Consider the following 25,673-nt stretch of genomic DNA (forward strand, 5'->3'; position numbering starts at 1 on the left):
CTAATGGCTTAATACGAATTAGTAGATATAGGGGCATGATAAGAAATCGGACATGGTAGTTGTGATATGGAAAGAGGAAAGCAAAGAATACTATTGAAAGGGGTTTTTAGGTAGGGGCATCAGGCAATGATGTTAATTGGAGGAAGGGGAGTAACAATGATGAGGGGTACATTACCAACTGAGTCCCCCTGAGCCCTATAAAGTTGCCCGATGCCACTTCTATCACAGCAGACCAGTGCCTCCAAAAGTTTGCTACATTATATTATGTGAGGTCAGCCCTTCTTTCTTTCTGTGTTTGTTTCTTAGTATGCATACCTCAGGAGCGTGAAGCCATGGAGAGTGGTTCTTCTCAAACAGAGACCGTATCTATAAGCCCTTACTCATCACAGATAATTTTTGGCCCAAACTAAATGCTTTTCACCCATGAATTTTTGCTAGTTGGCATCATAAGCCAAAACCAAAATCAGATTAACAATACCCGCTCCTACACTCTCTATTCACACATGGGAATACCTTGAGTCATCGTCAAGATAAAAGGTCCCAAACTCTGTGGTCAATTTTTAAAAATGAGAAGTGTAGCCAGAGCCACAGGCTCAACTGGTCCAGTGAGTCAAAATCCAACTGGCTGAGGCTTTAACTTTCTATCATATTAATGTACAATAATGCCTGGAGATCTTGCTATAACCCATACTCCGTGTGGCTCTTAGATATTCGAGGGCACGTTAAAATGAGATCCTGCTGAGCAAAAGAAGAGGTGTCAGCATTTATGTTAGGAACCAATAAAGGGTGCATCCACTTAATGAGGTGGGACGGGAAGAGGAAGATGTGGGAATTATACGTTTTAAACAGGGCAAGGAAGAAATAGCCCTTTTTTTGTATCCTAGGAAGGTGTAACCCCCCAAGATGGAATCTATAAATCAAGATATTTTAATGTTTCCTCTGGAAACTTGCTCTTTCAGAAGACCATCAAGGAATTTTCATGAACTTGTCTATTCTCCCTCACACCTACATTGACAAGTGAAACTTTCCTATTCTATCATAAGCAAGACACAGAAAATGGAGGTGTTAAGGGCCATCTGGTAATTCAGTAACACATATATTGATGTATGTGTGTTACACTTAAAGGCACAGTATAGTAGATCAGCAAAAGACGACGACTTCTAGATTCAGCTCTGACACTAACGAGGCGATGAGAACCTGGATAAATTCCTTAACTTTTGGAGTTTGGATTTCTCACCTGTAAAATAACTGCATTGGACTTGACGATCTCTATTGGAAGGGCTATCCAGTTGCGCTGTTCCGTGACTCTGGATTAAGTTACTGGTGCTGGACATAGATTTCTTTTCATCTTCAGAAAGTATCATTGTTTAATCTATCTATGGTCACCTTGTGAATAAAGGCAAACATTTACAAGGAAACTATTAACCGAGAAATAATCAAATATTTATTCTCTTTGGCTTCCTGTGTTCCTTATTTTCCCCTCCACTGCTATTCAAAACACGTGGAAGTGAATCAGTTAGGATGTAGGAGTCCTCATACCTTAAAGCCACCTGTATTTTATTTTATGAGAAGAAGGAAGGGACGATAAGGGGAAAATACATAGACATGGCATAAAAGAACAAAAAGACCAGATTGTTGTGCTGCGGGAAGGGAGCCATGGTTCTTGGAGCTTCAATAAAGACTTTCGGAGGAAAATGTCCCTAAAGGAAGCTTCTTCCCCTTAGAATACCTAGATTAGTGTTAATTTTTTCCCGTTGTCTTCGTATTCCTTCTCTACATTATATCAGAATTGATTCAGAGAAAGGACTGCACCCAGGGTACAAAATAAACATCTCCAGGAGAGGTGGGGAGGACGGGCAGAGGCAGGAAGGAGATGAAGGAAAATCAATTGCTCGGTGCTGACAACTTCTTCTTGTAATAACAGAACTCTGTCACATTGCATTAGCGGCACTTTGCAATTGTATGTGTTTTTGCTAACAGGCTGTAAAAGTGTAATCATATGAGCACTGAATACATTGTATTAGTGGGAATGATTCAAGGGGATGTGCGCTTTATTACACCAGTATGGTGCATAATGTGTTGCTTACTGAAGTGAGACTTATCATTTTAGTAAAAGAATATTTATTATTTATATGTTTGTTTGTTGTGGCATTGGTGCCTTCCAGGGAAAGCTGCACATTTCTGTTGGGGGAAGATTTTCTCCCACTCATCTTCCTCTCCCCACTTTGTATATCCGAGCAGCGTGACCCTGAAATTGGGATGAAAAAAATCACTTGGAGTACCAAATTCCCCACCACTGGAGAAAGCAATGGCTCTGCTTGGGTTTCCAAACAGCATTTGTAAAGCTAATGGGATTGTTGCTGTGAAGCATCTATTGCAAGGAAAGTTGAAGGAACAAAAGGGGAGGAATTGCACATGTGTGTGAGAGCGACTGTGGGTTGGAGAGATACACCCCAAAGGATGTGCTGAGAAAGGCGCAGCTAGAATTAGAGACAGTGTGGAAAGGGGCATGCAAGATCCTTGAGGATGGATTTCTTGGCTTTAGGAAAGTTTGTAGGAATTTAACTATTTCTACCCAGTGCTGGAATGCATTTGGGACCTTACTAGATAGAGCCTTTTTTGACTATTTAGTTCTGAGCTCTTGGAACACTGATTGTCCTATGGCTCATTGGACATTGACTATACAATGATGTGTGTGTGTGTGTGTGTGTGTGTGCACACGCTCAGGCATGCCTCCTCAGTGACATTGTTGGTCCTGAGCACAGACAGAGATTGTGCCTTAGACAGCCCCTCCCCTGCTAACACAGCACAGTTGTCCTGGGGTGCTCAACGAGCAGCTCTTCCTTGGCTGACCTCATCCCAAAGTGACATCTGGATCTGTGTCTCTGTTTGCTATGGCTGCCGTAACAAAGTACCACAAATTTGGTGATTTAAACAACAGAAATCTATTGTCTCCTGGTTCTGGAGGCTAGCAATCTGTTCATTGGCCATGCTGGTTCCTTCTGAGGACTGCCCCATGCCCTTTCCCTAGCTTCTGTGGTTTGTTGGCGATCTTTGGTGCTCTTAAGTTTTTAGGAGTATCACCCTATTCTCTACATTCATCTTCACGTGACATCCTCCCTTTGTATGTGTCTGCAAATTTCCCCTTTTTATAACAACACCAGTCATGCTGGGTTAGGAGCCCACCCTGCTCAGGTACGACTTCACAGCAAATACCAGCTAACTACATTTTCAAATAAGGCACATTCTAAGGTACTGGAGGTTAGGACTCAGACATATGGATATTGAGGAGGACACAGCTGAACTCATAACAGACCCCGCCCCTGAGAATTGTCTATACTGCACAATTTGGGATTGGTATGAATTCCCTCTAAAGCTGACGATGTCCATCAACTGAAAACTGCCTCTGCAGTTAGGAGTACCAGGCAACACTACCACTCATCATATGGCGAGTGTGGTTCCACGTGCTTTAAATGCATTAATTTATTTAATAATAACAACATCATTATGAGGTAGGTGCTATTACTATCCTCATTTTACAGATGAGGAAATTGAGGCACAGAGGGATTAAGCAAATGGTCCCAAACGACACAACAGTTTCAGGTTTCAAACCTACACAGCTTGGCTCATAAATAGCTGCACTTAACCATGGATTTTTATAGCGTCTCTTAATGAGACAGAGCTTGGATGGCTTCTTATGTAACTGTTTCCTCTCCTTATATAATATTTATATTTATTTTTTTCTGACTAGGGCTTTTTAATACAACAAAACAATGTAATAAAGGACTTTTAGACTTTAAGTCAAATGATGCAAATGAGATGCATATTTTCTTTCTCTAGCCTTGAAATGGATCTCTCACTGAAGACTCCCTAGGAAGCTGCTCTGGGACTTGGGCATGGTTCAGTGGCAGGGGAAGTGAAGTTGGGTGTGGCTAGGGTAGGATGGTGTTGGCTAGAACTCCAAATTACAGTTCCTCATAGTAATGTGCTGATTTTGAGCTATATTTGGGCTTGCATCCATTGAAATGAGTCTGGTCTGGTGGACAAAGAATGTCAGCAGGTAACTTCAGGCTGGGGAGGCATTTGGAGGCAGGGTAATAAGTGGATCTTGGTTCCTGTGGTTAATGAATTAAGGCAGGAGTCCTTCTAGTGGTAGACGCTATGGACTTAGGGGTCTAGCTCCTAGGGGCAGAGGCCTGGCGAGGATGGCCGAGGGGAATTAACATGTATCGAGCACCTATTGGACCTTCAAAAAAAAAAAAAAAAACAAACAAACAGTGAGAATTTATTATTATTTCCATTTCAAAGCTCAGGCTTAGTTGTCACCCAACCTTTCTTTGTACTCACAGCTAGCAAAGGAAGGACCTGGAATTTAAACCCAACTCTGTCCAATCCAAAAGCGTGGACTCGTCCACTGCATTACTTTATCCAACAGGTTTACACAGGGGGAGGTAAGTGGAGCTGAGGATGTAGGATGCAGGTCCTCAGCGTCTATCAATGAGTGGGGATGGGGGGAAGAAAGGAGCTGATACCGTTCGTGCAGATGGAACTTTCATGTGCACACTTGCTAATGCATTGACCACTTAGGTGTGTTGGCCAGCTAACTGAAATGATGGACATAAGTGGGGTCTAAGTGAGGATCAAGTCAGAATTGTCCTAAAAGGAGGGTGCCTTTCTAAACTTGAAGTCTATTTAAAAGCTTCCACATTGACCTCTATTTTTATTTAATAGTTTTATTTCTGGTTGATACTAATAAACTCATCCTGGAAATAAATAGCAGATCAAGTCCACAAAAAGTCACCCTGGTTTTCTCCTTATGTGTTTCCAGCACATGCTTCATTTCCACAGGAATCCAGATGTGGGACTCTTATGGTCTGATTGCCGAGCAGGGGGATCAGGAGCATGGATCGTGTGTCCTGCAGAAAGACAATGCCGGCATTCAAAAATGTTCACCACGGAAATATTTTTGATGATGTTGACCGTGAGCACTTCATCGGGCTCCTCTGCTGACTTTTCAGTGCATTAATCCCGAGTTCTTCAGGCCCCATGGGGTGTTATCGTTTGCTTTTTTAAAAAATTAAAAATGGATTATACCTTGCCTTGATTTATGCTTTTTGTGTGGCTTCATATTCAATTATACTGAACTCCATTTGTGTGGCAGCACCATGTGCGGTATAAAGTCACTCTTGGTTCAGTGATGCTTCTACCACCATTCTTGCTAATCAAGCAGTAGGTACGTATTGTATACCTACCTATTCTGTGATAGGTTCTGTGGGTGAAGCAGAAGCACAGTAACCAAGGTCCTAACCTCACGTCTTATATTCTTACCAGGAGTAAAAAGTCATTGATATATGTGAAAGTGGAATACCAGTGGGAGAAGTGAGCAATAGTTCCACGGAATAGTTCTAGAGAGGTTGACAAAGTAGTAATGAATGGTGCAAACATCTGCGCTAGGAACTCAGAGAAGGGGGTCTTATGGTGAGTGGTGCTGTCCTGGGAAGACACCAGCCGGCAGGTGGAGTAGAGAAAGACTGTATTCCTCACGTTCAAGTGTCCCCCTGGAGCATTTTGACCTGAGGTTAGTATGGAGAAACACGTTAGGACAGTTGTTTTTACTATCCCTTCAGCTTTTTATGAATTTTTTTCCAGCAATAAAATCCTCCAGAGAGGTTGCATGGGTTATTAGTCCATCTTTACAGGGGTTCTTTTTGGGCCTGGTGGTGCATCCAGGGAAGAGCGTACAGTAGCTCTTAGGTCTCTGCTCCGAGTTCTGTCCTCCGCCAGCCCGTGTGAGTGTGGCGTTCCTCTATCCACCCAGAATGGGGCTCTCAGCAGAGCAGAAGTGGAAGAGACACTGTGGGAGTGGGTGGGTCTGACAAGGACAGCTCTGAGTGACAGACTCACAGAATGTCTAGAAATAATCTAATTTGGGGATGAGCCTATTTTAATGCTAATAATTATGTTTCTCAATAATAGGAACAATGGTATTTTAATTCCAATTCAGTTATCCGATGTAAGTAGCATCGATGCCCTTTATCAAAACAAATCTCCAATGCGAAATGTCTAATAAGAAGTGACAGGTGGTTGTACTCTGTGAGCCTCACCATCTTTTGCTGGTACTTGCTGTGCCAGGTTAAATAAACCACCCTTCAGTGTGGGAAGCTCCTGAGGTGGCCCTCGAGGGCACTGAAGGTAGTGAGTATCCTAGGACCAGACAAATGGTGACGTCTTTGGCAAAAAGACAAAGCTACTAGAGACAGCTGATTGATTGCTGGCTGTGACTTGAGGCTCTTGACTGTCGTTTCCTAATTATCAAGGCTGGAAAACTCAGGTGAGTAAAGAGCAATAGTGCCTTGTGTAGGTTTAGTTCTAGTTATTCTTAATTCTCAGTCATTTTTTTCTAAGTGATAGGATTAGGCAGGGAGGTAAGAATGGATAGATAGATCATTTCAATTCTCTTATTGCTACTGGGAAAAAAGTAGTTCAAAAGAAATATCTACCAACAATTGACTAATAAAGTCAATATTTACCAACTATTGACTAATAAATAAAGACGTTTTTAAAGAAAGAATGTCTTATTATGGGAGAATGTCTCTTGAAAAAAATTATGTTTTTTTTTTTTTTCTGGATAAAAGGCTGTTGAATAGTTCTCTTGGTAGTGAGAAAGACGTGTACTGCTGCTTTACTCTGTGCGTAACCATCGATCCCACATTTCCTTGACCCTTTTTGGACACAGAATCCCCAGAGCTGGCTCTCCTCACGTCTTCCTTGGAAGTATGCAGCCTTAATTGGGATTAATGGGAGAAAAAAAAAAGACATGAGGAAACTCAGGAAAGCCTTCAATATGTGTGTCCCATGTGGGCTTGCTTGGCATCTTGGAAGCCTGGTTGGAAATGGCCCTTGGTAGAGTACATGGATGACCTCAGAGCTTAATTATAAAGGAACAATATCACTCAAAGTTTAAAAGAAAATTGAAGTGGAAACAAAGTCTAATGATAAAAAATCTGGATGTTAGATCAATATTTTTTTGTGTTTTTGCCATGGCAGAAAGGTCACTGAAGTCCTAGGTCCTGGCTCATATGGCCAAGAGACATAGCAAGGCAATAATGAAAACCAATGGGATTGGAGAGTTTTGCCTTCTGAGATCCCATCGTGCTGTATTTTGAATGAATATGTGACACTTAAGGTACATTTGGGAGAGAAAATTCTATTTTTCATATTTTCTTTCACTAAACTCTTCACTAATATTTTTCTAGTTATTACCACTTGCATTTTAACATTCTTACTGATCCAGCCCATCTTCTTAACCTTCTCACTGCTTGCCTCTCATTACTTCTGAACGCCCTCACCCTTGCCTTATCTTTCAAGGCACAGAACAAATAAAACCTCCACTGTTTCCCTAGATCATTTAGTTTGTACTTGTTGTAGGGACCCTGAGTTAGGACATATTCTGTGTTCCTGTTACTTTTGTACAAGCCCTTTCCTGATTCATCTTTGCAACCCACACAGCTTCTTGCATATTTGAAATGTTAAATAAAAGTTTTTGAATGAATAAGCGATCGGGGATAAAGACTCATTTGGATCTGTGAGAAGCCTGAGCTTCAGAAATTTATTTCAAATTATAGAGATCCTGTGAGTCTACTTTAATGATGGCATTTACCTAAGCCCTTAAAAATATTTATTCTCTGAAGGAGGTTAAACATCTCCTTCAAATCCCTTTCCTCCAAATTTGTCTCATTGACTCAGTAAACACTGTCTTTACAGATACTATAAAATGTTTTAGACCAGTTTTTGTCTGGATGATAAGAAAATATCAAAGAATGTGAATTAAAGAGTCTTGCATCTGTCCAATATATCCTCAAGTCATTTGGATTTTCCCTCCAAAGTATATCTTAAATACAATAACTTCTCTTGATCTGCATTGCCATCACCCCTAGTTTGACCCAGTACTCAATATCTCTTCCCTGGTCCTCTGCTCTAGCATCTTAATTGGTCTCCCAATTATTTACTATTCCCGCATTTACTCATAAGGCCTCAGCAACATTCCTTTCCAATTCCTTCAACTCTTAAACAAAACAAGAATAATATAAAACAAAAATGAAATCAAAACAAATAATTTCCTAAAACCTCAGGGAAATCTGACCACACCTTCTGCTTGTCCTTCAAAGCCCTTTTTATACCTTAAATCATAATTTCTTGTTTGATGCCAATATCCATATTAAATATTAAGTTCTGGTGCTTGGGTAGCTTAGTTGGTTAAGTGACTGATACTTGACACACTTGGTTTCAGCTCAGGTCATGGTCTCAGGGTCGTGAGATCAAGCCCTCCACCATACCCCTGGCTGGGTTCCATGCTCAGTGCGAGTCTGTTGGAGATTCTTTCCCCTTCTGCTCCTCACCCCACTCACATGTGCACATGCTCTCTTTATCTCTGTCTCTATAAAATACATTTAAGTAAATAAATAAAATCTTAAAAAAAGATAAATCGTAAGCTCCATAAGGGCTGAGACTGTGTACTTTGTTCAGCACAGTATAACCAGTACCAAGGTAATGAGTGGTTGAAGGTAGGTTCTAGCTCAATAATTTGTTAATAGAAAGCCTATAGATTATATCCATGGGTCTTAGTCTTTCCTCTCCTGGGAGAGATTTAATAGTCACCTTCTTTCTGATGATAACTGTTCAGAAGTTTGAAGGCTGCCTTCTTTCATCATGCGGTCTGCTCTAAGTTTGTAATTTTGCAGGTTCTTCATCCCATACCTTTTGAGGCACTTTGCCATTCTGGTCCCTACTGATATGTACTCTAGTCTGTGTGTTGCTATTGAAAAGTGGCACACAGAGGAGAGTGTGATATTCCATCTGTGGTTTGCTGTTGCTGTTGATGCTTGAGCCCACAACTGAGGAACACTCCTAGATTTCTTTTTTTTTTTTAAGATTTTATTTATTTATTCATAGAGAGAGAGAGAGGCAGAGACACAGGCAGAGGGAGAAGCAGGCATCGTACAGAGAGCCTGACGTGGGACTCAATCCAGGGCCTCCAGGATCATGCCTTGGATTGCAGGCGGCGCTAAACCGCTGCGCCACCGGGGCTACCCCCTAGATTTCTTCGTTCAACGTGCTCCTAAGATGTATTGTTGGTGTTTTGGACTCATTTCCAGAACTTTGCACTTGTTATTATAAAACAAAATCATTTTACCATGCTAACTCCTAATTCTCTCATTCTTCAAAATCTTTCTTGGATTCTTTTTATCTGCAAAATCTATGTTTTCAATCACTTAACAATTTTTTTACCTCACACCTACTCTCTGCTAAACTATGTGATAAATGTGGCATTTTATAAGGTGGTCATGATACCAACTTTCATGGAACATTCTAATCATTGACAAGACTTTTGAACGCCTCAGCAATGAAGGCACATTTGGAATCCATTCTAGGTATCTATCAATAAGCCTTATTTCCTCGATATGTTTTTTCAACCAATTAATAGCCCATCTGATGTATTGTCATTTGGCTCATTATTAGTACATTAGCCAAAACATAAGTAGATGATTAGAGACTCATTTTAGGCCTTATTAGATTACAAGTAATAGAAAACTTATTCAAAGTGGCTTAAGTGAAAATAGACTCATAAGGATACAAGGAATCTCATAAACTGAATTGTAGGAAATATTGCTGGGCCCTATGGAATTGGAAAATCATTAGTCATCTTCTCTGTTTTTCTCCCAAGCACCCATCCACACGCCAGAGCTCCTGCACTCTTCACACTATAGGTTGACTGATTCTGGGAGATTCCTAGCTTCACCTCCCTTTAACTTTGACTTTCCATGGCACCAACCTGGGCACCATTTCTACATGGGCATTCTTATCCTGGGACCCAGTACCATCTGCCTGATTTTCCTTTCTTTCTTTTTTCTTTTTTATTGGTTCGAATCCTAGAAGGAGATAATCTGATTGGCCATTGGCTGATGGCAGATTGATTTTTCTTGGTCTTGCTTGTTAAATCAACTATGGGAGAGAAGGAGGGGAATTAAATCATTTTGTCAAAGATCTGTGTCTTATAGGGCTGATTAGGGTGATGAAACTCATCTCCAAAGGGAGATTGGGATGGCAAGCACATAGTCTAGCATGCCACTCTGATGAGAGCATCTTCATAAATTTTCTAAAAATCTATCAAGTTTTCCAAAGGACTAATTTGATAATATTATCAAATGAGTGAGAGTAATCTGGCAGCATTTGTTCTTGGGGAAGTTGTTCTTAAATTTTATCACATTTTCTAAGAGACCGCAAGCCATTGCTTTAACAATCAATTCTAGAATCTTCCCCAGGATCAGCTTTCAGATCATAGATCTCTATTACATAGAATCAAAATTAAGACCAATATTTGCTCCTCCCTAATAATTACGATTCTCAATGATACTCAGATAAAGGTTAAAAAATCTCATTTCAAGTATTTTTAGTATATGAGTATAGTGGACATGGAGATACGTTGTCCTGATTCCTCTTTGAAAGATATTGTCAATACTCATGATATTGTCAACAGTTAGCTCTCAGTTCCTTAGTTTCAGAGCAATGACTAGCCCTTGGCTAGGGCCTTCCAGGGGGCCCATATCCAGTGACTGACCAAGGTGAGAGTGCAAAGGCTCTGCCACTTTAGTCCGATGGGCCATTTTAGCTTCAGAGTGATCTGAATGCTTGGCTGAGGCTGCCAGGCCTACAGAGTGGTTTGACTCCTTATACCCAACCCTGATTCCTTCCTTTTCTTTCTTTTTTTTAATGGATTTATTATTGTTTTAAGATTTATTTATTTATTCATGATAGACATAGAGAGAGAGAGAGAGAGGCAGAGACACAGGAGGAGGGAGAAGCAGACTCCATGCCGGGAGCCCGATGCGGGACTCGATCCCAGGACTCAGGATCGCGCCCTGGGCCAAAGGCAGGCGCTAAACCGCTGAGCCACCCAGGGATCCCCTGATTCCTTCCTTTTCAAGGGTACTTCTCCCTACACATAAAACTCACAGACTCATTATAGTCTGTTTCACAAAGAAACTATCATATTACTATCATATTTTTGACTGGGATTTAATCATCTACTGCTATTTTGACATCTTTCCCCTTGTTGTCTTGTGGCATATGTAATTTCCTTTGTGTCCATCTTGTGTTTTTAACCTGAATGTGGACTCTTTCATGGCAACACTCCACGTTCTGTATTTGTTTGTGTCCTCACTGGATTCTTATCCAAGTTTCTTCTCACTGAGGCCATTTTTGGCCACCATGTATAGAATTGCACTACGTGCCTCTCAAACCCTGCTACTCCCTAGTTCCTTTGCTTGCTTTATATTTTCTTCATAGCATTTATCACTTGCTAGTATATAGTTTGCTTATTTATCTATTTATTTATTTTAAAGATTTTATTTATTTATTCATGAGAGACACACACATACATAGGGAGGCAGAGACACAGGCAGAGGGAGAAGCAGGCTCCACACAGGAGGCCCGACGTGGGACTCGATCCTGGGTCTCCAGGATCACGCCCTAGGCTGAAGTCGGCACTAAACTGCTGAGCCACCCAGGCTGCCCTAGTTTGCTTATTTATTTTGAAAATTGTTTATCTCCCCCCAGTTAGAGTGTAACCTCTATGAAGATAGGAATTTTTCGGTTTTGTTCACTGCTAAAACTCCAGTATAGAGTACAGGACCTGACACAAGTATACACTTAGCTGATATTTGTTATATTAAATTGAGTTAAATTAGCAGAAATCTTCCATTGTAGTGTTGTAAGAGTCTCTTATATCAGGCAAGGTCCTGACAGGAAACCGATGGCACATTCAAACTGGGTATTTGAAGAGACATTAACCAAGGGAACATTTACAAAGTCATAGGAAAATTTGGGGGAATCCAAGGAGTGATACTGCACTACTCTGGGGTTAGTAATAGTAGGGAGCCATTACCACCTCTAAATCCAAATGGGCAAGCAACTATGCGGATCCAGAGAGAATAGTTATAAGGAGAGGGTCTTCTAACAAGAATTGTAACCAACAGTAGAAGGAGGCATTCAAATTGCAGTGCTTGACAGGAAGGGAACTGGGACTTCATTCTCTTCCAACCCTCTACTGCCTCCTAGAAACTCCTAATGGCCAAACTCCCATTGCCAGCAGGCAAAGAAGCTCACTGGTGCAGTCCTTGAGAAAAAGCCTCTCAAACCATAGAGAGAGGTAGAAAAGGATAGAGATCCAAGGCTAACAGGAAATATCTGGACCATACCTTATAGCAAATGAGCTGTTGCCATTTGGTCACAAAGTTGTCCATAGGACCTGGGAGATTTGGTTAAATGGCTTGAGATTGAGAGAGAGAAAATTTGGAGGGGTTATGTGGATATCATGCAGTAGTCAGCATAGGAGGAGAGAAATCTTCCTGTCTCAAGAAAAGAAAGGTGAGTTTCTGAGAATGGGAGCTAGAGCTGGAGAGGAGGCCTTCTGAATCTGTATGCTCCACAAATTTAAAAAAGGATAAGATGCTACTTCAGCTCTCTGATTCCTAGACTGAAGGTGGCTTCTGAGAAGCTCCCTTTACATTAGTATTCAAGCCACTCTGAGAAGATTCCAAGAGTGTGGAGAATGACAGGAGGGTTCAGCATCCAAGATTCTGGCTGTTGTTGACAGTTTTAGGCTGCAACTGTGGGTGCCAATCTGGTGCCCCCATTCCCTGCCTGCTGGGAGTGCCCAGCAGTGTCATCGCCCTCCCTTGGCCTGGCCACCTGCCAGTTGGCATTCAGCAGTACACTGGGGCCAAAGTGGTCCACCTTCCTTCTGGGTGAAAGAAGAGGGCTGCAAAATGTCCTGGGAGCCACCTCTAGTGCCAGACATGCAAACAAAACTGGCCGAGTGGAAACAAGCTGAGAACTAATGCAAATGGGGTGTGGGAGACAGAGCACACAGGGCCAGGGAAATGGCACTCTTCATTTCTGCTTGGTCGAGGAGGTGCTATTCTTTCTGAACCTGGGGCAGAGTGGCAGAAACAGCTGTTCAAAACTGTCTCTGTCAACTTCAGCATAAGAGTGTGAGCTTGTTGGGGTAAGGGAGTACTTCTATAGTGGAACACTGCAGAGCATCCATCAACAATCTGTAAAGGCAATGGAGCTTATGTGTCATGCAATTCAAAGAAGAAAAAGAGGAATAAAATTCTGAGAATAGAATTTGTTTAAGGCATGGTGGCAATCATCAGATGGTGGCTGAGGAAGGAGAGAGCTGGGGAAGGAAGACAGGATGCCACTGTGAAATTGCAAAGAGCAGTGAAGTCCTCCAGGAGGGAGAAACCAAGAAAGCAGATGGGAAGCATTCCCTAACTGTAAGATAAAGTCCAAACTGTGTAGCCTGGGGGGTCACAGTCATTTCCATGGCTTCCATGTAACTTTCCTTTCAGCTGATGACTTAACATGTCAGACTGGTGGAAACTGATGATTTCCATTTCAGATCTGAACCCTGAGATTTCAGACTTGAATACTTTTTATTCAACAGGACATTCGCATCTAAATGCCCAGTAATTCCTTCAAATTTAACCCATCCAAAATAGAAATCAATATTATCCCTACAATCACCATCTTCCTTAATTTCTTTTAATTCTTTTACATTCTCTCAAGTTATTCAAATCAGATCCCTAACCACCATCATTACTCCCTTCCTTTCCCTATCTTTCTATCCAACCTATTACCAGGTCCAGTTGGCTTGAGTAGTCTCTATCCTCTTCAATGTCATTATCACATTGTTTGTTTCCACCTCCGTTATTTCTTATCTGGGTCATGGCATCCTCTTCCAAGAGTTCTGTTCTCCAGGAGTCCAATTTCTATGCTACAGTCAGAGTGATCTTTTTGAAAATTGGAACAGATTATGTTGCTCCCCTGATTAAATTTTTCCTCCATTGTTTCAGGATATGCTTAAAATTGCCCAGCATAGCTTACCAGTGTTAGCTGAAATATTGCTTCCTCAGAGAAGACTCGCCTGATTTGTAGAGTTAGCTAGGTTCCCCCTACCTATACATTCTCATACCTCCCCATGGCAGAGCCAGACATCTGACTTATAAGTGGTATTCCCTTCTCTTAAGTAGAATTTCTATTGATAAATGGCTCTCCACTCAGGAACTTCATTTCTTGCCCTTTGCCCTACGTAGAATGACATGGCTCATTTCTACCAATGAAACAAGAGCCCAAGTGATGTTTATCACATCCAGGAGTGGCTAAGTATCAGACCTATCTATTATCTTCCAGGCTGTTACTATCTTATTGACTAATTGGATGGAGAGAATTTAGAAAAATATTTTGGGAAATTCCTGGAGGGTAGAAGGAGCCAGAAGAAGGAAGGAATCTGAATCCCAAGTCACCCTTGGGAAAGAGAGCTATCCAATCTGCAGCTATAATGTGAGTAAGAAAGAGACACTTGCTGTGGTAAGCCATTGAAATCTGGGGATTGTTGGTTACATCAGGTAACATAAGTTATACCAATACCTTTATCAACTTCCTTATCAGTTCTGATGGAATCTTAGTGTTCCTGCTTTTAAAAAAAATGTATCTCATTCACTAGGTTAAATTTTGAGAGGACAAGGGAAGTGTCTTTCTTGCTTATAACTGTATTCATAGTGTGGCACATGATTATTTCTTCGTTAGGTAATAATAGCTCACACATATAGCTCTTACCATATACCAGGTTCTATTGTAAGCAATTTAATAATACCAATTCAATAAAAAGATGTTCTAAAAATATTTTTTGTGTAAATAAATAAATGGATAAATGCATGCTTTGCCCCCCCCCCATTTCTCCATCATTTTTGCTAACCTCTCCCCCAAACATTTTCTTGGACCCTAGCTTCCCTGGCCTATTTGCCTTTACCTGGTCAACATCTATTTGTCCTTTAAGATTGGATTCATGTGTCTCTGCCAAGGTCCTCTCAGACATGTGTGGGTTTATTGGATGGCCTCCTCTGCCTCATGCTCCCACAGCCCCTGGGAAGCCTGTCATGGTATTTATTTTAGTGCTAAGTGGTTGTTCTCCTTATAGTTCTCTCTAGATGCTGAGATTCTTATGCATAGCAGCAAGGTCTTTTGTCTTGTGCATCCCCCATGTGCAGATACTCCATTAATGTGATTGGATAAATAAATGTGAACTAAGTACTCCACAGTGAGACCATGACTGGCTTTTCAAGCTAGGTGTTTTTTCACTCTGCCTTCCCCAAATGGAGAGTTTAGGAACTCTCCATTTCAGCTTATTTAACCACCATTTCACAGCATACCTTTAGGCTTGGCTCATTGCATGGTTAGAGAACAAGCTAAGCTACTGTTAGAAAGAGATCACAAAATACAGTGCCTCAAGACAGTTTGAAGTTTCTTTCTATCATACCATGGTGGGAAGAGTATCTGCTCTGTGAGGTCCAAGAACCCAGGTCCTTCTATCTTGTGTTCTGTTGCCTTTACAGTGTTGTTCTCACAGCATAATTATAACAGGCTCATGTGGCCCTAGTGGTAAGGGAGTCTGAGAAATTTAATCTCTAGCTGGGCAACCAAGACCCAACTAAACCTATTCAAAGGAAGAATAGGAGAACTTTCTGATAGAACATTGAGAGTCTTTAGTCAATGCACCTCTGACCCACTAAAATCATAGCCTACCCCAGAGGGGATCTGGGGTGGGCTATGCTGACCACTGTTCTTACTGTCTTCTACAAATGACAGCATTATTTTTTAAAATATTTTATTCATTTATTCATGAGAGACACACAGAGAGAAGCAGAGATACAGGCAAAGGAAGAAGCAGGCTCCGCAGGAAGCCCAATGCAGGACTCAATCCCCAGAGTGGGGATTAAGGCCTGAGTCAAAATCAGATGCTCAACCGCTGAGCCACCCAGGTACCCCTAAATGACAGCATTTTGAATGGCACCACCTACTTGGAACTTGGACTGGTCCTGGGTCTTTGGCTATCTTTTTGTGAGTCTTTTCTTCTCTGCTAAAGCATAATTTTCTCAAGAGCAGGGGCTTGGGCACATGAAGTATAGCAGAGTGAAAAGAACAGAGGCTTTTGTGTCAAGCTGAACTTGGTTCAGAGAGGCACTAACACTCACTAGCTTCGGGAAGTTGAAGTTAGTGGGTTGTTCCATCTCTCTTAGTTCCAGTTGTCAAACAGGACCAATAATTCCAGCCTCCTGGTTATGGTAAAGATAGCCTATGTAAGAGTCTAGATGGGATTGGTATTCACTGAATAGTATCTGTTATTATGATGATGATCCTGAGGATAATATTAATGTTTTATTTCTTCTATGGGGTCAGATTATATCAAACCTTAAATCAAACACTTAATAAACATTCACTAAAGTTTTCCAATGAAAAATTCCACCAGCGAAATTGCATCCTGAGTGGGCAAGAATTTCTAGATTAGGCTAATAATTAGGTCCTCTCTTGGCTCTAGAACATAGTTTTTACTGCTTGAGTGGAATTCAGTTTCCTGGAGCTGGGGACAAGAAACATGAGCTTCTGATCTGGTGAACTGCTACCTCTTACCCAGACTCCACTATTCCCTTCTTTTTCCAGCATCCAGATATTTCTGGTAAGAACCAAAGAAGGTCATGATAATAGTGTTGTGCTAAGAAGAAGTAGTGTCACCAAGGGCTGTTTAAGTGACTTAAGTCAAGCCATTCATTTGATGGATATTTGAATGTCTTTTAGAGTTATCACAAGAGCAAAATAAGGTAATATAGGTTATATACTTAGAAAATTGTAAATGTTCAATATTACCAGTGATTCATAGCAGAATAGCAATTAATTACCTATTCTATAAAATTCTACTATAGGTAAGTGGAGGCTGTAGAAGTGCATACATACAGTATTCACACAACCAGAAGGGTCTTAAAATTCTGAGGTCTTCCAGTCTTGACCTTTACCTAGGCCAGTGTTTCTGAATGATTTGGTTTATTTGAAGATATCTGTAGGCCGGGTGCTAGTCTGATTCTGTGTCCCAGAGAAGCTAGCTTCTGCCTCTCCCTCTCGAAAGAAAGAATGTTAAGATCAGATGAGATGGTGTCTATGAAATGCCTTGGTAACTGGGGTGCCACACAGACCTGCGGAGGGGATGTGGGCGCTGTCTAGCTATGCGGCCTGAGTGAAGGATGATGTCATTGCCAGGAGCTCGCCAGCCAGCCAGAAGCTGATTTGTGATCTTTGCACTTTTCAAAGACTACTTTCCCTTTAAGGCTGTTTCATTAATTGCTGTTTCCTGCCTAGTAGAGCCTTGTATCTGGTTTCACTTGTAGAACAAAGATGATTGATGTCCTCCGAGCCCAACAAATGGTTACATCTTCCAGCCTAAGTCATTCGTGTTTCCTCCAGGTCAAGTAGTCTCATGTGACCCACAAGTACCTCCAATATCTTTTCTAAAGTCTTTTAATTATATCCTTACAATACGTTTTTAAGTTATGAAAACTATACAGTACATAATTCCATCCCCATCCCAATACCACCACCCCCCAAAAAAAATTAAGAAAAGGGCAAGTTATTACAAATGAAGATGTTTTACTTATGTATCAAAGGCTTCTAAAGTCTGATTCTGGGAAGACAAGTCTATCTGTGCTTGATAATAGAGTTTTTTTTTTTTTTTGGTCTGTTAATATTCATGCTTTATTCTATTGCTCTAAGCTTGAAAAGTTCTTCCTCCTCTGAGGATTTAATTCTTTTTTTTTTTTTTTGTATATTTTTTTTATTGGAGTTCGATTTGCCAACATATAGTATAACATCCAATGCTCATCCCATCAAGTGCCCCCATCAGTGTCCGTCACCCAGTCACCCCATCCCCCTGCCCACCTCCCCTTCCACTACCTCTTGTTCATTTCCCAGAGTTAGGAGCCTCTCATGTTCTGTCTCCCTGTCTAATATTTCCCACTCTTTTTCTCTCCTTTCCCCATTAATCCCTTTCACTTTTGATAATAGAGTCTTGTATGCAGGGTCTTCAGAGGAATGATCATCAACTCCATACATAAGAGGAAATCAGCCTTGTCCTGTGTTACTTGGAAAATTGAAGAAAAGGGGGTTTGGAACTTGGGTTAGTCAGATCATTACCTATTTCCTGACATCACTCAATGCTTTTCAGACCTGAACTTCAACTCCTTTGTGGTTTTTTCCCAGCTTTAAAACTTGAACAAATTCATCCACTTGGATTTTTTTTTCTATTTGATTCAGATATTTGTTCCCAGCCTGAGAAATTGCATGCCAACTTCCTGCCAGGAGCACCTTTCCACAGCTGTGTTATAAATATCTAGGAAAAAATAGGGGAGGATTAAATAGAAGATTGCAATGCAATTCCTCCCAGTGCCAAGGCAGTCCTGGGAGGTTCAGATAATAATATCTCACATTTACAATTTAGATCTTGAGCCCACCGAGCTAGGAGTGGATCCAGCTTATTATACTTTCCACGGGGCTGATGGCATTTGAAGACTTGCATGTCTATGTAGTGATAACATCTATTAGTAATTAAATTATTCTGTATTAGAAAGTATTGTGATTTTAAAATAACTTTATTTGTGGATCACACATAGGTGACTGGTAAAAGTGCTTTGTAATTATTTAGCATATTTTTGTCATCTGAGTTTTAGAAGTCAGAAAGCGACAATGATTCTGCCCAAGGATTCCTGTTTTGCAGACAACAAGATTGTTCTGATTTTATGTGTAAACATGTAGACTAGGGCAATTTGTATGAGCTTTTTGGATACTACCCTGAAAGTGGGTTTCCATGAGAGGCAAGTGAGTAAGGTCATGAGTGCAAGGGTTTGGGCAGAGTGTACCCTATGGAGGCTTCAGCAGCCTACCATCCCTCAACCAGGAGAGTGGAGCAGGAGAGGATGAAAGCACAAGATGAGGAGAGCACGTGAACCCTCCAAAGAGGAGAGAGAGCACAAAAATAGAGACCAAGAGTAGCAGCTGTAGTCTCTTGCCTTTTGCCAACTTTCAATTAGGGTAGGGCCAGTCTTGTGTAGCAAGGACAGCAAAACTGACTTGTGTAGGAAGCTTATTTGTGGTAAGACCAGGACTGTAGGCCAGCTCTACTGACTTCTAGACTTGAATGACAACTATATACACCACTGCCTGGTGGAGCAGCCTCACTGTTTAACAGAGAAAATTAGCTGATCTAATTCCAAAACTTTCTCAAGAGGCAATGAATCATTTGCTTAATCATATGAAGAAAACCATCTCTTCTAAAACAGACTCATTCATTCATTCGTTCATTCACTCACTGTGTATTTTTTGAACATCTACCATATGGCAGTTACTGCCCTGGGTACTGGAAATGGCTTTGAACATAAACAATTCAAGAACCTGTCCTTGTGCAGATGACATTCTGGCAGAGAAACCAAAATAACAAGTAAGTAGGCAAATATGTCAATGAAACGATTTCATATAGAAGGTTACAAAGAAAGTTTAAAAATAATACAGAATGTTGGAATGAAGTGGGTGGAAAGTAATAGATGAACATAGTAATAGAGGGTAGAGAGTACTTTAGGGCTTTCCATTTAATAATAACCGAATGTTAACTTCTGGTAAATGTCCTTATAAAGACCTCGTGAAAAGAAGCCATTAAAAATAAAACAGTAAACTCAGGAGATGGAAACATTAAAGAAAATACTAATGACTACTTTTCTATTGTTTTAAAAAATTACCACATTTATTATAGAAGTAGCACATTTATTGAAAATAATTAGAACATATAGAAGACCAACACATAAAATTACTGTGATAAAAACCACTCCTAAAATTTTGATATTTTTTCTTCAAATTTTTTCTACACATATGAAGATATGACTTTTACGTATGCTGCTTTGAAACCGACTTTTCTGAACTAGCAGCATATCATGAACATCTTTTGATAATTGCATAATTACATTATCCATAATTTTTATGTACCCTTGTTGGGTGATATTCCTCGAAAAAGTGTACCAAAATTTATGAAACCAGTTCCCTGTTTTTGAACATTTGGTTCTAGTTTTCATTCTTATAAGCAATGCTTGATGAATAATTTTGTATCTATATCATTGCATGTTTATTTAATAGTTTCTGTAGAGAAAATATCCAAAGAGTGGAATTGCTAGGTCAGAAAATCTGCAATTTTATAGACTTTGAATTATATTGCATACATTTTTATGAGAGAGAATTTATTAATCTCTACCAGCAATTGATGAGTGCTCTTTTCCCTATATATTGGCCAATTCAGAGCAGTAGAAAATGAAGGAAGAGGTGAAAAGTGACAAACTGCTATTATGTTTTTAAAGATTTATTTTATTTTAGAAAAATTTTATTTCAGTGTGCAGAGAGAAGGGGCAGAGGGAGAGAAGAGACTCTCAGGCAGACTACTAAGTATGGAGCGCAACACAGGACTTGATTCCACAGCCCAGAGATCATGACCTGAGCCAAAATTAGGAATCAGATGCTTAACTGACTGAGTCACCCAGGTTATTTTAATGTTGCATTAAAATGTTATTTTAATTTGCATTGATCTTATTACTAGTGAGATTTATAGTTTTCAAACATTTTAACTGACTTTTTATATTTCTTTTTTATGACTCATGTCTTTTGTTAATTTTTAAAACTGAGATGCTCTTTTTTTTCCCTTAGTGACTTGTAAGACATCTTTATGTAAACATTTATTCAAGTGCTTACTGTGTGCCAGGCACTGTTGCAGGATCTAGGGATAGATTGATGAATAAGAAAGTAATAGCTTAAAAAAAAAAACCCTTTTGTAGTTTATTCTTTGTTTCTTTAATTTTTGCCAGTAGAATTTTTTTGGAGGTCACAATATCTTTATTTTCTTAACATGGTTTCATCTTGCAGTGTCAGGTTTAGAAAGCTCTTTGTAGCTTCAAGATTACAAAAACCAGTCAACATATTTTCTGCAGCTATTAATTGAATAATTTATCTTTTCCCCACAGATTTAAAATGCCATCTTTATCATACACTAAATTCTTAAATATACATAGGGCTGCTTTGGGATTTTCTACTTGATTTCACCTCATATGTCTATGTTGGCACCAATGTCAAGTTATTCTAACTATTGTGGTTTTATAACACATTTGGCTATCTTTTAAGGAAAATCTCAATTCATCACTCTTTTTCAAAACATTTTTGCATATTTATTCTACCAGAATTTTATCAAACTCCAAAAAGAAACTTCATTGGATTTTCCAAAGGATCAAGTTACATTTATAGATTAATTTCCAGAGAATCTATACAGTATTCCTATAATAAGAATACAGCTTCTCTGTATTCAATAATTCAAGGTTTTTTTTCTTCTTCTTTTCCAATCTTCTTCTTTTCCAAATGGATTTTGTTTTTCTTGTGTAATTTTTCTAATTAACACCTCCCTCACAATGTTGAGTGAATGGTAAATATGGACATTCTTGTCTTGTTCACAAACTTTGGGAGTCTTTCCATATTCTTGAGGTCCTGAGTCTTTCCATATTCATAAGGAAGTAAATTTCTATGTGACCCTCAGCAAAATTTGTTTTCATTAAAAAGGTCTCATATATTCCTTGAGTCCAGTTTGTTTCTATATATTTTACATCTTTGGTTACTACTGTGCCATTTTTTTAACTGATTATAATTGGTTAGTAGGAACCCTGACTTACTTCTAAATGATATATTTTATTACCAGCTACAACTCAAAATACTAGATCAGTGGTTCAGCGTGAGAACCAACCAATCAACATGGATACTGGGTATGAATGGTTTGCACATACTTTGCATGGCATAGCAGCTGAATACAAACGTGGATTGTCAGTTCTAATACTTTTTCAGATACATCTTCTTTTTCCAATATGTTTCATAGTTAAGCAACCATAGCATCTATAATTCCTGCCTGTTTTTCTTCCACCTTTACAATATTTTGTTCTTATGTTTAATTGCATTGAACAGAATTGCAGGAAAATCTTACATAGAAGTGGTGATGATGGAAATCCTTGTCTTATTTCTGATTTTATTAGAAGAGTTGGTCAGGGATAGATACCTCTGTAAATAATATTAAGGAGAAATCTATTCCATTTTATTAATAGTTTTTTTTTAATTAGGAATTGAGAGTCAATTTTATTACATACTGTACCTCCACCCTTTATCAAGATGCTTATACGGATTATCTCCTTTGTCCTATTAATATAACTTCTATGAGTCCATTTCCAAGATGAACCATCACAGCAATCCTGAAATTGAGCCTCGTTGGTCATGATGCATGACCTTGTGTTATACATCTGAATTTTATTTTTATGTGCTTTTTTTAAAATTTTTTTTAGTTCTTTTATATCTAATAGGCATTAGTGTGATTGGTTACAGTTTTTTTTTTTTTTTTTTCTTTCCCCTTGTCCTTTGACAGGTTTGGTAAAAGATTGTCTTCATTTTGTACATGAATTGATACATTTCTATTTTTTTTTTATGCTTGGAAAAGTATTTTAAAAAGTCCCTAAATAACATTATGGGCTTTTTGTGGAGATTATGCTTTAAAGTTGTTTTTCATTTTTTTTTTTTAGTAGTTTTGGTTGATTAAGGTTTTCTAACTATTCTTGAGTAAGATTTTGGAATTTATACTTTCTTAGAAAATAATCCATTTCATTGAGATTTTCAATATCGTAGAATAGAGTAACATGTAGTTCTTTTATAATTTTAAATATAATCATATCTGTTTTTACATGTTTTCTTGTCATTAATGTTGTTCATTTTTTTCCCCTCCTTTATCCTCGAACTAATCAGAAGTTGATTTATTTTATTGATCTTTTCAAAGAGCCCACATTGGTTAGTAGTAAATATGTTTTGAGTATTCACCAGGTGTTAGAGATTTCATAAGAATTTTACATATATGGGGCGCCTGGCGGGGGTCAGTGTATTAAGCCTCTGCCTTGGGCTCAAGTCATGACCTGACGGTTCTGGGATCAAAACTCTCATCAGGCTCCCTGCTCAGTGGAGAATGCTTCTCCCTCTCCCTCTGTCTGCTGCTCCTCCTGCTTGTGCTCATTCTCTCTGTTAAATAAATAAATAAATAAAATCTTAAACAACACACACACACACAGAGAACTTTATGTATATTATCTCACTTAATCCCCCAACAACCTTCTGGCTTTCTTCACAGTGCAGATAAGAACACGGAGGCTCTGAGAGTTTAAGTAGTTCCTGATCTCAGTTACTAGTTAATACCAGTCAGGCGGATGTTGAACCCAGTCTGTCGGACTCAAAAGAACGTCCTTTTTAGCCTTTCATTTATCAGTTTTATTTAAGAAAACCAATTTCTCAACTCCTGTTTTTATCCTTATTACTTTTTTCCCCCTACTGTGCTTAAAATTGGAGATGTTAGTCTTGTTATCAGTGATCTATACAGAGACCGTAAGTTCAGTTTGAGTCTTGCACCTCATGATACATATAGAAAATATAGGAAAACAGGGTGAGGCTGCTCAAGGCCAACAACTTTGAACTCAGAGGACTCCGCTGGTCGCACACGCAGCCCAGTTGCCCTGGGGACTGAGAAGATTGAAGTGACGGGAACACTGTGCATATACTGATGTACTCCAGTTGGGTAGGAGGTGTTTTCATCTTATTTATTTATTCTACTTCCAAGTGGCCATAATTGAAAAGAGAAAAGTGTTGGTTTTTAAGTGTATTTTTTAATACTTTTATTAAATTGCAGTCGGAGAATATGTTCTATTTTATTTTTGCTTCAGGAAATTTATTTTCATCATCGACTAATATATGATCACCTTTTTGGTAAATAATTCATGAACACTGACATAGAAGCTATATTCTCTGTCCATTTGAACCATGGGGTTCTAAGTTGAGTGTTTATCCATTAAATCAATCCACTTCTAGATTTACTTCTCAAATCCTCTTCATCTGTAAGTACTATTTACCTTCATCTTTCAGGAAGTGAAGGAAGAATTGTATTATGTCTATCAGCTCCTATTTTTAATTCAATTAGTTTTGCTTTATGTATTTTGATACTTTTTCATTTAGTACATGTAATATAGTACTATGATATCTTTATTTTACACTGCAAACCATATGAAAATAAAATGATCTTCTTTGTCCCATTTAATATCTTACTTTGAATTCCCCTCCTGTGACATTGATATTACAACCTCTGAATTACATTTTCCTTGTATTACTGATCTATCTTTATCTAATTTTTTAACTTTTGTGAGTTGTCTTCCTTTGAATGGCATTTTGTTTTATTTTTAATGCACTTTATTCTCTATTTTAAGAGATTTAGCTCTTATGAAAGACTCTTCTGAAAAATATTTTATATTAATTTTCATTATTAGATTGATAGATGTGATGGTTGCTGAGGTTTTCCCAAATGGTTGCATAAATAAAGTGGCAAGTTACATGAATCGTGCTTGTGAATCTTAGATGAAGAGGTTTGTGCAGACAGGTGTCAGGCAGACGTGGTAGGCAGTCTTTGATATACCAATACCAATGACTCCACCTCCTGGTTCACACCCTGTATAATCTCGTTTCCCATAGTGTAGGCTGGATCAAGTGATGGCTTTTAATCAACAGAATATGGCAAAAATAATGGGATGTCACTTCTGAGATTTGATTATAAAGAAACTGTGCTTCTGTCTTGCATACCCTCTCTTGTTCTCCTGCTGGCTTGCTTTGAGGAAAGCTAGCACCATGTCATGAGCTGCCAGGGAAAGGGCCTCATGGCACAGCATTTGAGGAACTCTAACTTGTCAGCAACTTCTTGAGTGATCTTGGAAGCAGATTCTCCCCAGACAAGCCTTCAGATGGGACCACATGGCCCATACCCAGCTAATACCTTGATTTCAGCCTTGTGAGACACTGATTTCACCCTGCTCAACTATGCCTGAATCCCTGACCCACAGAGATTGGGAGATAGTAAGTGTTTTCTGTTTTAAGCTGCTAGGTTTTGGAGTAATTTGTTATTAAGCAATAGATAACTAATGTAATAGGTGGTTAGATTTCTGGAACATTTGTTAGCCCCTTCTATTTGATTTGTATAGATAGGCACTAAGGCACCTGAGCTCTGTTGTTACAGAGAAATAGAGCAACTAAGAGTGGTTAAGTAAACAAAATGGGCAAAGTGGAGGTTAGAGCCTCTTGGTGATACACACACACACACACACACACACACTTCTTAATTTGCATAATGCCATCATTTTATAAGTTGTTCCAAAGTGATAGAATATAATTTTAGAGATGCAAAAATATTCATGTGATCCATGGAAATGTAAAGTATTTCACGGCAGAAATGAATATTAGGGATGGAGAAGAGGAGGCAGCCAGCACTTACAAGATAGAAGACCCTTCTGTTCAGTCCCATGGGTTTTCTGTTACCATGTGGATTCTTATTGCATTATCTTGCATTATTTCAGTTTATTTGATTCATTTCCCCCTTTGCTTTATTTTATTTGGTACTAAAAATTGACAAAGTTATGGCAAAAATAGAGGACCACTTTGAAAGCGTAAAAAGAGGGACTCCTGAGTGGCTCAGTGGTTGAGCATCTGCCTTTGGCTCAGGGTGTGATCCTGGGAACCAGGAATTGTGTCCCATATTAGGCTCCCTGCAGGGACCCTGTTTCTCCCTGTGCCTATGTCTCTGCCTCTCTGTGTCTCTCATGTATAAAAAAAAAGTGTAGAAAAATGAGTATATAATCAAA

General features: G+C 39.3%; 1 long non-coding RNA gene across 2 annotated transcripts in view; it reads left to right on the forward strand.

Annotated features, from left to right (window-relative positions):
* The window catches only part of LOC102153304, a 73,451-nt gene that overhangs the window by 36,326 nt on the left and 11,452 nt on the right, over positions 1-25,673 (forward strand). The window contains exon 3 of one of the 2 annotated variants that reach the window (XR_005353033.1): positions 4,829-5,045. The exons of the other annotated variant lie outside the window; for it this stretch is intronic. This is a non-coding gene — a long non-coding RNA (uncharacterized LOC102153304). Of the gene's footprint in view, positions 1-4,828; positions 5,046-25,673 lie in introns of those variants that run through there. 2 annotated transcript variants of the gene reach the window in all.

This window comes from Canis lupus, chromosome 1 (genome assembly GCF_011100685.1).
Source record: "Canis lupus familiaris isolate Mischka breed German Shepherd chromosome 1, alternate assembly UU_Cfam_GSD_1.0, whole genome shotgun sequence".
Lineage (NCBI taxonomy): Eukaryota > Metazoa > Chordata > Mammalia > Carnivora > Canidae > Canis > Canis lupus.